Source organism: Lissotriton helveticus, chromosome 8 (assembly GCF_964261635.1).
Source record: "Lissotriton helveticus chromosome 8, aLisHel1.1, whole genome shotgun sequence".
Taxonomy (NCBI): Eukaryota; Metazoa; Chordata; class Amphibia; order Caudata; family Salamandridae; genus Lissotriton; species Lissotriton helveticus.
The window spans coordinates 632,259,637-632,273,322 of record NC_136069.1 but is presented as its reverse complement, the minus strand read 5'-3'; positions in this window follow the sequence as shown (position 1 = coordinate 632,273,322).

The window sequence follows — 13,686 nt, the reverse complement described above, 5'->3', positions numbered from 1 at the left end:
AGAATATTGGCAAGCATCCGGCGGTGGATGGGCCATAGCTATTTCTGCAGTTTTGCCCTCCTCTGGGACTCCCTCGAAACACTGGATTGTTTAAAAGACAAATTAGCGCAGCCAATAGGAGATGCCGGGCTCAGCGTATGGGGAGACCTTGCTCAGGAGGGTATGAGTCAACCTTGGTTAATGTTACATTCCACTCTGGAGGGGGATATCTCCAAATTTAAGTATATCCAACTGAAAAGCTGTGCCCAAAACCTGCAGTTTCCAATTGGTGCAGGCAATGCCTTATAGAAACACTTGGTGGCAAAACCCCGGGGAAGAAAGAGGTTTCCATTTGGTATTGGGAAATTGAAGAAGCAATAGTCGGGGACAGACTGGCCGAAGATCTGTGGGGTGCTGCCTGCCGGGAGTGCCCTGGGAACAACTCTAGCAAGTAAAATGTAAATGTAGTGTATTAGTATAGCGCACGAATCGACCCCAGCTGGGGTATCTCGGCGCTTGTACGAATACCGCTGTGGAACCCTTCCTGGCTTTTCCCTGTGAAGTGCCCACTCCTGGGCACCCCCAAGGTGAAGCCAGGCATCCTAGCGTTGTTGGGGCCATTGTGGAGTTTAAGCAAGCTATTGCCCAGAGTTGCAGAGTGGGACCCATGATTAGAATAGGCACCGAGGCGATAATTATCAGGTCCAAGGAAATTGAGCCCAAGAGCCGCCGAGGCGGGAATTGAACCCTGGTCCCAGGCCAGACCTCTGCATCAGGGTCTGCCGCTCTACCATTGAGCCACACTTCTCCACTCATTGAGCACTTTGTTTCTTACTGTCAAGCCGGCCTGGTTACGGAGGAATCATCTTTTTTCTATTCTAAGGGCCTATCTAACCCCTCAAAGGTTGTCAAAGATGACAAAAGGCCCCCCCATAAAATGAAAGAAGTGCTGCCTAGAGCGAGCATCAGACATATACACATTCCTGGAATGTCCGGCAATTCTCGATTTCTGGATGAAGGTCGGTAACACCATCTCGAACATTCTTGGGTTCCAAGTCAAGATAAGCCTCTCTATGATTATCTTCGGAATCTCCGATGAAGTAACAGGCCCTGCAAGAGCATTCCTTTTTTCTGTTATACTTTTAGCAAGAAGGGAAATTTGTTGCAGATGAGTGGAATGTTCTCTCTCACCACACACAGACTGGCTATAATCAGTAGTTTCAACATCTAAGCTAGATATGAGAGGGAAGAAAGCCCTATGGAACTTTCTATTGAGAAGGTTGGATATAAAGGTAGGAGTAAATTGAGTAGGATTCAACCACCTTGACAAATTTGCCCTATGATTATACCTCACTGGATCTCGCTAGACTGCGATAGGCCCTCTGTTTCCCTGTATGCTGCCTTAGCAGTTACCAGTTTAAACAGGATTAAATGTTGAGAGTGACCTTACAGGTTTGAGACAGGATCTTCCAGCACGTAGGTGTACCCGCAGGGGGAAGGATTTCCACACCTGCTTCCAGGGCACATTGGGTACTGGCATCAGGAGTGGTTATTGTGGTCAGAGGTGAAGGAGGACAAAAAAAGACAGAGTGGTCCCTTAGCAGGATGGCCAAACAGAAGTTCAAAGGGGGTAAACCCTACTCCTTTCTGAGGCACCTCTCTATAGGTGAAAAGCAAGCATGGCAGTAGGACATCCCATATCCTTGTGAGCTTTTCAGGGAGCCCCATCATCATGTATTTCAAAGTCTTGTTAAACCTCTCAACAAGACAATTGGTTTGTGGGTACCAGGGTGTAGTAACCTTGTACTGCACTCCACACTCTTTTTTTTGTTATGAATGAATGACATTTTTAATGTATCAATTAACAAAAATTGTTATAAAAAGTTTCCTATAAAATATCCACAAAACTTGCTTGCTACAGTAACCATCATTAACTGCTACAAATTTGATGTTCTACATCCGCTAAAACGAATCCTGGAAATGCAGATCATAGATAATAAAAACACTAAAACCCATAGATCAATTGTGAAACGAGAAGGAAAAAAGTGGGTACTTACATTTAAAAAAAAACCTAAAAAAACAAGGGACTTTCCCCAGTGTGGAAACTTCTCGAATCAGGCAAAATCATATAAAATTTCCAGATAAAAAGGAGTTCAAAGCAGACTTATTTTGGAACAGAAGTTTCAATAAAATGCAGAATACATAAATCATGTCATAACATGCAAATCAGAGTCCGGGCATACCCAAAGTGCAATGTGCATTACTTAAACCTTCTTCAACTTTGTGTACAAATTTGGCTAACTTACCCAGTTCCATCGGGATCTCCAGGCTTAACAAATGTTTCATAGCATTGTTGCAATTACGTGCCCCATATTTTAAAAGCAATGGCCTCAGTAAAGTGCGACGTGCATGTATCAAGCAATGGCATATGCAGACCAAATGAACCTTAGATTCCTCATACTGGTGACATAGTCTGCAGTTGGTGTGGCCTCTAGGGATTTCGAGCGCATGTTAATATCATTTATCGGCAATGCCATAAGCCTCCCTGTTAACATTTGCTTTAAAATGATCTTGTTTAACGCAGCTTCGAGATATGGTTGCCTAAACCGATCTTCATAGGAGCTTGCAAGTATTCCAATGTTGCTTTTGGAAGAATTCAATTCCTTCATGTCTTCTACCCTAGATAATGATATAACTTGGTTTTTTTTAATATGCCAGGCTGATAAATCCGATCCTGCAATTTGATCATGTCAAGCTGTAATGCAGTGCAGGCGGCTTGCAGGCCTTTACTCCATGAGTTATTGGCTTTCGTAAAGATTATTTTCAGGGTTGACTTCATCGTATTCTGAGGGGCTGCACAAACCCCTCAGTAGAACCGCACAAACGTTGCCCAGTGCACGTAGCTTTGTTTATTCAACCCAAATTCCAGTTACACCAGGGTATTTCGTGTATGCGCAGGAATCTGGAAGATTCGCTTAAAGGCTCGGCAGTTCCAAGCTATTAACAAAAGCCACAGGAAATGCTAACTGGCCATATGTAACTGAGGGAAGCAGCTTGGCCCTTATAACCTTTCTGAATGATTTTGTGTTCGGGCTATTTAGTTTAGAATTAAAGGTGAACGTCACTGCTTTGGCCTTTGTTTCGACTGAAGCGAGGTGAGCCATGCCCCCAGGTAGTTGTATTTGGTCACTGTTGTTATCTTCAAGTTGCCCAACCTCCAATATTGTCTGAGTTTGTTGGCGTACTTTCCGAATATAACTACATTTGTCTTTCCTGCCTTTGCTCTTAGGTCATTCTTGATATTGTAAAGGTTTAGTGCGTCCAATAATCTTTGCATGACTGCTTTTGTGTGATCTAATAGCACCATGTCATCTGCATACTGCATTAAAAATTATCTATTTGAGCCAATTTTCAGGGTAAAAGATTTGCGTTAAGAATAGTTTTGGTATCGGACTAGAACAAAACGACAAATTGATCGCTGTTCCGCTTGTTATTGACGAGGGTAGTCGAAGCTCGGAATACATTGACGAACGTCCCAAGCGGCTTTTGAGAAGAACAGTCATTCGGCATATTTGCGGTTTTAAACTTCACGTTAAAAATTGGACTACTCTCCAATAGAGACAAAATGCTAGGTGCTACGTAAGAACCTTGAATATATGAAGATGGACTATTGGCCACAGGATCTCACAATAAAGTATTGGTTATTTAGCCCTGAGGAAGCCCCCCCTGTGGGTGAAACGCATTGGCTGTGTGTACCGACTAACCTGATAAAAGAATGAAGAAGATTTCTCCACACTCAAGTCTCCAAAAAAACGTCGTCATTTGATTGCATATTATATGCTGTTTAATGTGTGCCTCTCTTTGCTGGTTGTTATAATAGTTTTGGCAAGGTCTGCCTTATATAAATTAAAAAGCAAAGGTGCCAATACACAGCCTTGTTTTAAACCACGGTCTGTTGAGATCTTTTTGGTAGCTGAATTCATTGAAGTTTTCACCTGTACCCAGGTTCCAGTGTAAAGGCTAAATTATTGCCTTCAAAAGAATCTCTGGTATCCCCCAACCTTGTAATTTCTGCCACAGCAGACTCCAATTGACTCCATCAAAGTCTGCGGAATAGTCCACGAAACATGCATAGAGTGGTGCCGACTTTTTCTGGGTAGTCTGTTCTAATATATAAGCAAGGGCTAAGATATTATCCATTGTAGATGCTCCTGGCCTGAAGCCATTTTGGCAATTTGGAACAATTTAATTTGCATCACTCCACGCTCTTTCCACATATATTTTAGGTAAGCAGACATGAAGTGTGTCCCTCTGTCTGAAACCACCTCCTTAGGGAACCCTACCCTGATGAAGACACCTATGAGGGCCTTGGCTACTGCAGGAGCTGTAGTAGTCCTAAGGGAATTGCGTCAGGATGCCTAGCGGCATGATCCACTACCACTAGCATACATTTGTTTCCTGATGCTGTGGGAGGTTCAAGTGTACCCACTATGTCCACACCTACCCTTTCAAAGGGAACCCCAACCATTGGTAGTGGAATCAAGGGGGCCTTTTGGTGTCCACCTGTTTTGCCACTGCCTTGACAGGTGACACAAGAGCTGACAAACTCCTTCACTTTCTGTGAAATCTGGGGCCAGTAGAAATGCCTGACTAGCCTTTCCCAGGTTTTGGTTTGGCCTAGATGTCCAGCTAGGGGGATGTCATGAACTAGAGTTAGCAAGAACTCTCTGTACTTCTGAGGCACTATCACTCTCCTAGTAGCTCCAGGGTTGGGGTCTCTGGCCTCAGTGTACAGTAGCCCCTCCTCCAAATAATCTCTGTGGGTACCATTGACATCTCCCTTTTCCTGTGCAGCAGCTTGCTGCCTCAGGCTTTCAGGAGTTGAACAGCCTTGCTGTCCAAAGCACAGCTCTTCCCTAGAGGGTCCCCCTGGGCATAAAAGTTCAACCTGGTAAGGGTCAAGCTCCATAGGTCAGTTTCCTCTGGGGTGTCCAAGTCCTCTCCCTGAGGAGAGGGGTCCTGATCCTATTGCTGTACAGAAGCTAGTTTCCCAGTCTTTTTACCTTTCCTCTTAGAAGGTTGGGCCATACTTTCAGGCTCCAAAACGTCTTTTTCACACTGCTTTCGGCTCTGTGCTCTTGTTATCACACACACAATCTCAGAGATGTCCAGCATTGCTGCATGGGTCTTTACTTCAATCTCAGCCCATGCTGAGGTTTTCAGGTCATTACCAAACAGACATGCAGTTGGAAGTTTTGGATGGATCAACCCCCCCCAGTCTAATGTCACCATAGCCATTGCATGGTTAGTTGTAACACTGTCAGCATTGGTGACTGGGTACGTTTTCCCAATCAGGTATTGCTCTGAGGAAACCAGTGTATCTCTCCTTATAGTGACACTGGCACCTGTATCCCTCATGGCTTCTATCCTAGTCCCATTGATCCAGGGGTATTGCAAATATTTATTTTTATATATATATCTTTTTTTCTTGTGAAGAGTATGTGGTCTGACAGCTAGATTGCCGACTTTGGAGCTGGGAAACCAAGGTTTGAGCCTCTGGGTTGCGTCCACATCCTGTGAACCTGGGCAAATCACTTAATCTCCCCATGCCTACCCAAAAAAAATGAATGTGTCCTTGTGTAAAGTAACCGGTGCTCATGTAAAGTGCTCCAATACCTTCGGGTCGAGTTCGCGCTATATCATCTGTAGCAAAAAAAAAAGAAAGGTTGGGTGGCCTCACTGCTAAAGTGGCAAACTCAATTTCCCCTTCTGTGACTAGAACTGATTCAGTGTAGATCCTCATTTGCTCTGGGCATTCTGTTGATCCCATCTGGAGACTGAGTACACCAGGAGTAGCTGTAGGTGGGCTAGGGGGGCTTCTTGTTAGGAAAAGTAGCATCTCCAGTTAAGTGTCCCAACTTCTTACAGTTGTTACACCAGGCCTTTAAAGGATGATTAAAGTTCTTTCCCCTGTACCTATTATTGGACTGGGAAGAGTTTTGGGGTGCCACCCCAAGCAGCTTTTTGGGGCCCTTTTAAAGACTCAGGCTTTTTATCCTGGGGATTCTCACCACCTTTTTCTGGGGAGGTTTTGTAACCCCTTTCGTTTGGTCACCCCCAGTGGTTGTTTTTTGTCACCCTTGACTCTACCCAGTGGTCTGCCTTCTTTCCCTATTCTTGGGGAGAAATTAGACCTAGGTCTACCAAATGCTGATTTAACTTTTCATTAGTGCAATTACTTAAAATATGTTCTTTCATAAACAAATTGTAACGTCCATTGAAATCATGCACATTATTTCCAGTAAACCAACCATCTAGTGTCTTAACTGAGTAGTCAACAAAGTCAATCCAGGATTGGTTTGGGGTTTTGTGAGCCCCCCTGAATCTAATTCTGTATTCCTCGGTTGTGAGTCCAAAGCCCTCAATCACAGTTCTCTTCATGAGGTCATAACACCCAGCATCTGCCCCTGTAAGGGCCAGGAGTCTGTCCCTGCAGTTACCGGTGAACAGTTCCCAAAGGGGTGCCCCCAGTATGACTTCTTCACTTTTCTCATTTCACAAGCCCTCTCAAAGGCTTTGAACCATGTTGTGATATCATCACCCTCTTCATATTTAGGGACAATCCCTTTGGGGATTTTAGGCTCATAAGATTGCTCTTTATACTTATTTAGTAAATTGCTGCCACCATTGAGGGAAAAGCCCATCTCTGCTCTCTCTTTCTCTTGAGCCTGGACTTTAGATCCAATATTTTGGTCAACCTTGCTAACAGGTTGTCCTCCACTTTGAGGCTGTCCTCAATAGCACCTGATCCACCTATGAGGGCTCTATATACTGAGAGGTTTATTCTTGGGCCCCTGGGGCTTTTTTCCCCCTATGAAGTGGGTGGGGGAGGTGTGTTGGTAGTTATCCTCATCCCCTCCATCTTCATCTGAGGTGTGTTTGCCATTCTCAGATGGGTGGTCCTTAGCATACTCTACCAACAGCTCCTGGAGCTTTTGTTTGGTGGGATGGGCCCCCATGCTTATATTTTTAATCTTGCATAGAGACATTAACTCCTTAAAAGCTAAGTGGAGGTAAGGGGTGATGTCAAGCTCCCCAGCCTGGTCCTCTATACCATTGTGGTTATCTTCACTAATAGCTGGGTTATTGTTAAGAGACATTGTTAAAAAAAACTTCAAACTCATCTTATCCCTAGCTAAAGTGAATTTGTATTTTTCTAAAATTCTAGAGGGGCTTAACGAAGGCCCTAACAAGACTTTTAGTAATTTGTAAAAATGTTGTCAATTCAAAAATCAGAATTCTAAAGACAATTTAAGAGTTCTCTCATGTGATCAGGTGGTGACTAAGTTAGTCCAACAAATGCAAAGTTGTATATCCCACCGCTGATCCACCAATGTAGGAAGCTGGCTCTGTATATACTATACCTGTTAGGGCCCCACAAATATTACCTAATGCTTGTGGAGTGTTCTTGCAGGGATGACATGTACAACCTTCACAGTCTCCCACCTCTCTCCTGTCCTAGTATACAACCTGACCGGGGTGATGGTGGAAGCCGGGGGAAGGAATCCTAATAAGTGGTGGTTTGTATCTAGAGCGCAGGCCCGGTTGGATATGTCCAATGGAGATGAAGGAACCCCTCCCGGAAATACTGCCTGAAAGTACAAACCAAAAGGTAATCATTACCGCCCTCACAAGCACACATACATACACACTTGTAGGAAATGCAGTCAGGGGAAACATCTATAGTCACCTGGGATGTGGCACTCTGATAGGTTGCGGTATATGACCTCACACACCAAGAAACACGGACATAAACGGAGGCGCACCTGCGCATGTGTAGGAGGTAACAGGATTTGTGGATTCCACTTAAAAGAAATTATGTATGAAGCGCTCCTGCACAGAAAGCAATAATAAGATGTGAGACTATGCACCCTTGTGCGTGTTCTTTATAAGGATAAAGAAGCGCTCCTGCACTGTGATCAAAAAGGTGCTACAAGGCAACACATTCCTGTGTGTGCTACTATACAGCGAATGCTGAAAGAGACTTTGCACTTTCACTGTGGACAATATGCTGAAAATAGCCAAAAGACAATGCACTCCTGCGCTTGCTTCTCCACAACCTGGTCTGAAAGCATTTCTGCGCTTCTTCAGAACTGAGTTGCTGGTCTTATGGCCATGCGCTTCTCCGCTAGCCAAGCCAGAGAATACTGCACTAGCGCTCCTGCGCTGATGCGGACGTGGAAGGTCAGTGCCTTCCTTGAAGGCTGACGTAGTTATTGGTAACGCGCTCCTGCGTGTACTGTCGTATGAAATATGCCTGAATGTACAGTTGAGGAAAGTAAAGGCAACGCGCTCGTGCGCGTGCCTCCAGTAACAATGCTGAAAGCGCTTCTGCGCTTTTGCTCCACAATAGACGCTGGTCTTGCAACAATGCACTCCGGCGCGTGTCTCGTAAGGAATTCTGCACCAGCACTCCTGTGCTGGTGCGAACACTGTAATACCTGTGTCTTGAGAGGAATCCAGGGGAAAATATATACTCAGTGGACTCCCACTTCCGCCGTGGTCGTAATCAGGATCAGAAGCAACCCGGTTTAAGCACCGCTGGTTATTATGGGTTCTCACCCGGAATTGCTCTAGTGGTGACCTCTGGTTCTGCTTCCTATTCAGGAAGCTAGACCAACAACCCCACATGGAAGTGGATCATGCACACGGACCAGATCCATGACAATACCAAAATGAGGTATAGTGTGCACAGAGTCCAGTGGAACCCCAAAGGTAGGCAGTGGTAAAAGTAGATAGCACCTTACTCTCTATTTGTGGTAGTGTGGGCAAAAAGTAAGGCTTTATCAGAGGGTAGTGTTAAGCATTTGTTGTACACACTCAATCAGCAAATGATGTCACACACTCAAAGACTGAAATCAGACCGATTTTGTTTGTATCAAAAATAGTATTAAGCTCTTTTATTTCTAGAACCAAGTCAAGCCTGGCACAGGTAAGTGAAATAAATGCTTTGCAAAATATTATGCAGTGTTTACAAGTGAATTCAAGTTCCAAATGTAGTTGTTTGAAATACAGGTAAGTCAAAGTATTGATATACCGTACAGATTAGTTCTTAGTTACTTTTCACATTACTTTATTACTCAGTGTGATATGCCTAGATAACTCACTGGGACATTTCCTAGAGAAAAGGTAAGTAAAATCAGTTTTGCACAATTGTTATTTTTTAGGTTTCCATACAAATCAACTCCACACTTGGAACATTTTTCAGAGAAAAACAGCCAATCGATTCCTATGAAGAGAAATGAAGTTATTGGTTACCAGGTAAGTACCCAGTCTTTGGGGTTGAGTTTCTGGGGTTAGAACAAGGTTTCCCCCAGGGTCAAGGATGCACTCTTGTTACACCCTCAGCGCCACTAGGGCGTCCGGGTGCAGAGTGCTGAGGTCCAATGTTATCCAATGGGGGATAGAGGGCCTCCGGTTGGTGACTGCTTAAGAGCAGGCCACAAAGTTGTGGGAGCAAAGCTCCTGGTGTTAGGCTCAGGGCAAAGGGGGATCCGAGTTAGCATCCAAAGTACACCCGCAGCGGAACAGGGACGGCTGGGTGCAGGGTGCTGTTTTTACGTTGGGTGCCCTGTTGATTGTAATGGGGATTCTCCGGTTTCAACAAAGACTGCAGGCTCAGAGACAATGATCTTTTGGAGGTGACCACCAGTTGGAGAGGTAAGTTGGGATGCCTGGGGATGTTGGGACACCATCGGTTGGGCCACCCAAGGCCGTGGGCCTTCGGGTGCAGGGGTGTCTTTAGGTGTCTGGTTTCTCCTACCAACTCCGGTCGCGGTCGGGGGGAGTCTCCAGAAAGAGGCTGCAGGCTTTGCTGGGAGATTTGAGGCAGGTCAGAGATCACCAGATCAGGATTGGCAGGGAGACCGCCTCGTGGTGTTGGGCCACTCGAACTTGGGCCATGGGAGATTGGTGCATACTCGCGGATTTGGCCAGAGCCGGAGTCTTGGGTGAACAAATCCGATGTTCACGGGAGATAAAAAAAATTCCTTGTAGGGCAGGGCAGGTCCTTGGGGTTCTTCAGGTTGCTGGCTGCAGAACACACCGGAGTTTCGCTTCTGCAGTTTCGAGGTGGGGACGGGCCGGTAGGGCTGGAGCCAAGTCAGTGGGCATCCTCGTCTTCTTAGCTTCGGCACGGCTGTCCGGTCCTTCTTCTTCTTTTTTTCTTGGCCCCTTCTTGTCTGAGGAGGCAAGGTTCTGGGTGGCCCCTACATACTAGATTTAGGTGTGTTACAGGTAAGTAAAGTTTGGGACCAATGGGTCCCTTCCTAGGGTTTGTACACCCTCTATTACGCCACCCACCAGTGGGAGGGGGGCATATACATCACTCTGGTTGGCGGGTGCCCTCATCTGCAAGATGGCGGGACTGAGTGTTGTGTTTCACCTCACCTCCCCCACCTGAAGGTGTGGTGTTGGCAAAGGTGGGTACACCTCCCTTCCTCACTTGATTCTCCTGCCCAAAGTTCAGGTCAGAACCGGTGAGGGCCAGTTGCCGGAAGTAGCAAAGGGCCTGAGGAAGCTCACAAAGGCGGCAAGCGGTTGAAGTTGCCCCTTCGTGGACCCTGCCCATCCTGGGGAAGGAGGCTTGGCACCTCGTCCCAGGATGTGCATTGTTTCAGACCCCAGAGAGCAGCAGGCTCTGGACCCAGGGGTCCAGAAACATGTTTGGTGGTGGTGAGCAGCCACTCAGCCTGGACACTAGTGTTGGATCGTTTTTCAGGGGGCATCTATAAGATGCCCTCTTTGTACATTTTTAATTAGATCCCACATAGGCATCAGTGTGGGTTTAATGTGCTGAGAAGTTTGATACCAGACTTCCCAGTTTTCAGTAAAGTCATTATGGTACTGTGGAGTTTGTATTGACAAACTCCCAGCACCATATACTCTTAATTGGCATTATTGCATGTACAATGTCTAGGAATTGACTTAGACACTGTAGGGGTACAGGGCTCATGCACCTGTACCCTCACCACTGGTATAATGCACCCAGCTAGAGGGGTGGCTGACCTATGCCAGGGTAGTGGGTTATAGGCATGTTACACAGGGATATGTGCCATGTCGACTCTTAACTTTGTTCGGCACCAAAACACGCAGCTTGCAAAGGCAGTGTGTGTGTGTGTGTGTGTGTGTGTGCTGCACCCCTTAGAGGCCTTCCCTGGTGTTAAAGGGGCGACTAGCGCAGGAGTAATGGAGTCAGAAGCTTTGAAAAGTGCTTTTAAAGAGGGCTTTATTTTTAGATAAGCTTTTCATTTTCTGCTGGTTATTCTTTCTCTTGCAAAGGCTGCCTTGTTATACTTCGGGGACGCCAGACTGAGAAATGTCCAGTACCAGGTGGAACGCTCCGGTCAGTCAAAACAAAAAACAAGAAAGAAACACAAGGGCAGAAATTAGGAGGTTTGTCCGGGACTTGCTAATGCGAGGGACCGGGGAGTGAGGGAAACCGAGTGCACGAGTGTTATTCACAGATGACTCTACTGTGCTCAAGTGCTTGTGATAGGGAAAGGGTGTGCGGAGACTGTACAGGTACTTTACACTATTTACAGGCGGGATTCGGCAAGGCAGACTGGTTACTCAGACCCACCCAACCCGCAACCTTGCCCCGTACCTGTTCGAGCCACGCTCCTTCCGTAGGAGCGTGGCGGGGAGGCTCGTGTGGACGTTGGCCTCCTGGCGTGATGTTACTGCCTCGGTAGTCTGGAGCCTGGTCCATCCCGTCCTCTTCCTCCGCTCTCTTCGGTCGCTCGGTTCTCCGTCTGTCGCACTCTCCGTCTTCTTCCTCCTGGGAAACGCCGTCCGTCCATTTCCTGGTTCCTCCTCCTTTTGACGAACCTGCCGCGATGACGCTCATGAGGGGAGGAGTCTCGTCCTCCGGGAGTCCCCAGTTAACCACATCAATGCTACAGCAATTCATCCTCTGTGCTGAGGATCTTTGAATCCCATTGTTCATGACGAGCTCAGCTCGTCATGAGCACACAGGCAGCGTACTGCATGACGAGCTGAGCTCGTCATGAGCATGGAAGGGGTTAAAGGTACCATGTCTGTTTTCCTCTTCGTGTCTCCATGTCTTCTTGCCACTCGTTGGTGAGATAAGAGCTGTCCTGCTGATGAGAGGAGACAGAAGCGGGTGAGAGGGGGGTAGTGGACCACCAGTCTGTGATCGTGTCCGGTTCCTTCGTTGACCGTCTGTCCCTGCTACACCTGGCCACAGTGCCCTTGGTACCTGTTATACCATTTACAAGGGACTGACCTTTGGCCAAAGAGTGCCTATTGTGTTTTGTTTTCAATGCAGTTTTAGGGAAAGAACATAGGTCCTGGGTACCTGTTTGGCAGAAACCCAGGGCATACTCAGTCAAAGCACATCAACAGTTCAGGAAAAAGTGGGGGCAAACATGCGAAAAGAGGGCACTTTCTTACACCGGAGACCTCCCTTGTAGATCCCCTGACAAGGGTGATGGTTGGGATGACAATGACAAATCCTCTGAGCCTGATTCTGCTCCCATGTAGCTGATCAACTAAGACTGAGGAAGAGGAAACTTAGCAGTGTGGACACCTTACCTCCAATGCCCCAATACAATTTTAGGATGTTATTTTTCATTCAAGAGGAGATAGTCCATGACCGCTTCTCCGACTGGGTGGCAGAGTATTTACAATCACGCATTCACAAGCGTTTCGAAAATAAATTTTGACTTGCTTGCAGGCCGAATGCCCAAAACCTGGTCATCCGGGGAAGGTGACTGAAACACCAGTTGTGGACCCTTTTATGGTCACATTTCTGAAAAAAATGTGCCAAATATACTAAGAAAGGGCTGGACTTTGCTTGGAGTAATTGCAAGGATAAGATGCTAGATATACATGGACCACTAATGGAGATCCTGGAGATAGCTTAAAAAGCTAAAAAGACAGTAGAGCAAAAGATCTAGACATCCTTGTGAAGTGAGCAATCTGCCAGTTGGGTAAATTCATCTGCACAATTTTGACTGAAAGCTGTTGATCAATTCTTATGAGAATTGACCCCAAGTTGAACAACCTAGCAAGTTCTGAGGCTTGCTCAGGACAGAGGGGCTTTTATTTGGTTCTCCTTTTATTAAGGACCAAAGTAAAATTGTGTCTACCAGAATGCCTTGTTGAGATAATTGGAGAGGATAGTGGGTTTGGTGGCATCATCCTTTCAGGGGATCATCCTAGGTTGTAACCATTATAGAGATATTCAGTGGCTGAAGATTCAACATCTGAGGAAAGATCTGCCCTATTCTGACCAGGCAGTGCTGTAATGGAGAACCAAACTACAATTGTGGCTGGTGCACATGGAGGCCTGGAACGACAGAGCCATATTTGGTTGCTTGTTGGTGATAGTAATAGAGTCGAACTCCAGCTGATAGAGCTGGGGTGTGAGATGCAGTCCTGTTACCATGAGAGGCCAGTTAGTCTCCAGTCAAGTTGAACTTCTACATAAATTGCTTGGAGCTCTTAGCATTGTCATTCACCATCAAAGGTCTCTCTCCATGAAGACATATTCTTGTACTTTACATCGGATAGACAACATTTCTGCAGTCAAATATATCTAGAAGCTGGGGGGTTTAGAAATCCCAATTTCCAGCTGAAGCAGCCAAGGACAATTGGCATTTCTGCCTTTGGCAACAGATTTCA